At 28.3% G+C, this 3986-nt stretch overlaps 1 long non-coding RNA gene across 1 annotated transcript; it reads right to left on the bottom strand.

Annotated features, from left to right (window-relative positions):
• Positions 1 to 1050: 1050 nt before the first annotated feature.
• LOC108462869 (uncharacterized) lies at positions 1051 to 2095 on the bottom strand. The gene is made up of 2 exons (XR_001867955.2): positions 1820 to 2095; positions 1051 to 1343 (listed from the first exon to the last, which is right to left on the bottom strand). It is a non-coding gene; the product is annotated as an uncharacterized LOC108462869 (long non-coding RNA).
• Positions 2096 to 3986: the final 1891 nt, after the last annotated feature.

The following is a 3986-nucleotide window of genomic DNA, read 5'->3' on the forward strand; positions in this document are numbered from 1 at the left end:
TCGATACTTAGCTGAATTTTTGAAATAAAAATGTCAATTTTGTACCATTTTTCCGAGGGGTATCAATATTTTCAAAAATATTGATACTTGGACAAAAAGGTATCGATACTTTTTGGCCTAGAACTGTACTAACTTGTTTGAAAATTATTTCGACAAGTTAAAAGGATTTTCACTTTATTAAAATCATTTTAACTTGATTTTAAAGTAATTTAAAATTTTTCTAAAAGTTTAAAGAAAAGATTTAAAATTGTCTCTTAGACTTTAACTGAAAAATCATTTTGTTAATTTTGTTTAATTTTAAATTTTATTCAAAAACACTTCAATTTAATATATCAAAACATATTATCAAATAAAACTTAGTTTAGCAGAAACAAATGTGATAGATGAAGAACTTTCTTCATCTTTCTTTTGTTTATATTTACTTTAATTAATATAAATATCAATAAAATATAACTAAAATAATATTAAATAATTTTACCTAATCAAAACTTAACACCTAGCCCATAATCATCATGATAATCATCCTATTTGAGAAATGACTATTTTACCCCTCATCATTTTCTAAAATTCCTCTGTTGAATCATCCAATTATTTAGTAAAATTACAATTTAATCCCTCATATTTCTCCACTTATTCAACTTGGTCCATGCTTACCAATTTTGTGTCACAAGAAACTTTGTTTCATGTTCACTTTTCGTCCTTTGACTTTCTGATATTTACTTTAATCCCTTAACTTTTGAATATTTACACTTTAACTTCAAAACTTTTTATATCTTTATATTTTAGTCAATACCTCGAATTTATTCCTCTTAATACCCTTCTTTTTAATTTTCTCTCAATATCTAGCTACCTTCTTTACTAATAGTAATAGTTCTTATTAAATTTCCTTTGAAAATCTTAACATATGTCAACTTGTACTAACACTACTCTCGACTGAGGGGGTTTTAAGTATGTTACACCGACTAATTAATATAATTGGACTAGTTAACTTCTAGTTTACTACGCATGTAATAAGCCCATTTCGCCCAGGCCCATACCAAAACCAAAAAATAACAAAATAAAATAACAAAAATCCAATAAATGTCCATAAAAAGTCCATTTACAATTAACCCAAAAAAATAATAAAGGCCCAAAACACCAACCCAAAATCCCATTACACCCAAAACCCCTAATTTAATCCCTGACCCAATTCCTAAACGGCCCAAAGGAGCCCAATAATGTGAAAGCACCAGAAACCCTAGGAGTTTCTGGAAGACGCTAGAGCAGCAACAGATCGATCCCACGAGTGATTCCCATGCACGGCTTCCACGAGCGGATTCTTCTGCATTGCCATTTCTCCACACCTGCAAATGGAACACACGAGAAGGCACAAGTAACAGAATACACAGTAGATTACAGCAAAGCAATTCAATTTTTCTTATTTATTTTATTTTCATTTTTCAACTATAAAAAGGGACTGAATGTACTATGTAGAAAAAGAGATTACTCACACTGTACGCATACACGCACACTTTACACATACAGAATACAAAGAAAATTTCGAAAGAGAATTTTTAAAGGTGATCTCAAGTTTTTTTTTTCTCTGATTAATTTCCTTGGTTGGCTAGTTTTTTTTCAGCATGTGAATCGATGCCCATGAAATCCAAAATATCTCAGTAATATTGAGATCTGGACGAGGGTCAAATGGAATCAAATGTTTTTAGCCTTTTTTTCGAATAAACCATATTAGATTTAAAGTTTTTTTTTCAAAAAAAGAAAAAAGAAAAAATAATGGATTCAAATGTTTTGCGAAAGAAAAAGAAAAAGGAAAGTATCTTACCACATTTTCATGGATGAGGCATGGATCTATTCATGGTGGTACACAAAATGATGAATCTGGCAGATGTTGAGAACCCTAGCAGATTCAATTTTGGGGTGTGGTTCTTTGTTTGAAATGTTTTGGCAGCAGTTGGGAAAAAAGGATGGAAAAAGGGTTTTAAAATGCTTTAAGGATCCGCGCACTAACTTGTTGGAATACCCGGACCCGCGCCTTGCCCTTTTAAATGGTCAATTTTCGCGTTAGGTCCTTCCTTCGCGTGGAGCCTTCAATCGCATCCTGTTTATTTATTTTGTTTTTTAATTTGACCTTCTAATTTATGCGTTTTTTCAATTGGATCCGCGGTTCATTGCTGCATTATGGGCATGGGATATTTTCAATACCAGTCCCCACATATTTGTGTGCATGGCACATTAGACCTATTTTTATTTTATTTCATTTGTAAATTGTTTCTCCTGTTTCAATTTTTCTTCAATTAAGTCATTTCTTTATTTTACCGCACATACATTTTTTTTTTACATGCTTAATCATTGGTTGTGATATTTTGTGTTGTTTTGATAGCTAAATTTTGTAATCTTTTCTGTTTTTGTTCTATTATTTTAATAATGAGTGTATTATTTGAAGTAAAATTTATTTTGGTTTGTGTATGCTATTAATTCTATGTTTTTAAATATCTTAAGGTTTATAATCTTTTGGAGAATTTCATCTATTTTTATATATCATTTAAATTATTATTAAACTTATATTTTACCTGCATACATTATCAAAGCAATATTTTTCTATATACATATAATTTTAGCAAATTTGTATATAAGTGTATTTTTTATGTTATTTATTATATATATAATTTATACTAACTTTAAGTTAATTTTATAATTCATTTTTTATTCTATATTATTTTAATATTCAATTATTTTAAAATGTCTTCACATGTATATAACACATATTAAACTATTTTTATTATAGTACGTATTATTAATTTCAGTATAACTTATGTAAATATTTTTTATGTATATATCATCTTTTAAATTTATTCATGTGTATAATATATATTTTAAGGACCATATTTTAAATTGTACAATTTACTTATCGTATATATTTTCATATTTTATTATCCTTATGTATATATTATTTATATGTTCCATCACTCCCAAATCAATTTGTTACATATAAGATTATATTATACTTGTTCTCAAAGTTCTCTTATTAAATATAGGTACATAGATATATATCACTAATCTAAGTATTTTGTAAATATGTTTTTTTTACCCTTTTTTGAGTATATGATTAATGTTTTAAATTTGCTTATGTATTATTGATATATTTATTTAATTTTTCATACATTATCAATTTCATGTCATTTTTTTATAAACAAATATTTCCAAATTTATATATACATATGGGTTTTATGAAATTATTATGTATATTATATCTTATCATGTATTTTATAATTACTTTAAATTTTATACATTATCTAAGTTACTAGGTATTTTGTCATTTTTAGATGAATTGGTATTTAAAATAATGTGCGTATAATTTGATTCAAACTTTTATTTCATAAGGTTTATTTCAACCATCATATAAATATTGCCAAATATCGCTACGGGCCTAACTTTAACTATGCAGGATATTAACTGATTCAAATATGTGCTTGAACTTTAAGCTAAAAGACTTCTAGTCTTTGACTTGTACACTACCAAATCAAAATTGACTCGGGTCTGATTTACACGAATGCAGTGCCTAATCTTTTCAAAACTTGCACCCAAATGAGAACCTTTCTTATACGAAACGGTCATCCCTTTTTCCTTCCTATGACCAAGTTGCCTCTGCTTCAAACGAGTTGGCTTTGTCCCCTTAATAGATAAGGGGCATCCTATTTCACTGATCACCATTGATCCTTCTAGAACATAAAGACTAACAAGCCTTTTACCTTTAATCAAAACAAGAGCCCCACGGGATACCTTAATGTCGCTTGACTCGATGTTAATTCTACAACACTTCGAGTCTAAATTTCCCAAAAAGATGATATTTCTCTTTAAATCAGATACATACTTGACGTCTGACAATGTCTTGATTGTCCCATCGTGCATCCTGATCTTAACAGTACTGTAACGCCCTGAATAATTTATTTCTGTTTATGTAAAAGCTTGACACAAACAAGTATCTGCTT

This window comes from Gossypium arboreum, chromosome 13 (genome assembly GCF_025698485.1).
Source record: "Gossypium arboreum isolate Shixiya-1 chromosome 13, ASM2569848v2, whole genome shotgun sequence".
Classification (NCBI taxonomy): domain Eukaryota; kingdom Viridiplantae; phylum Streptophyta; class Magnoliopsida; order Malvales; family Malvaceae; genus Gossypium; species Gossypium arboreum.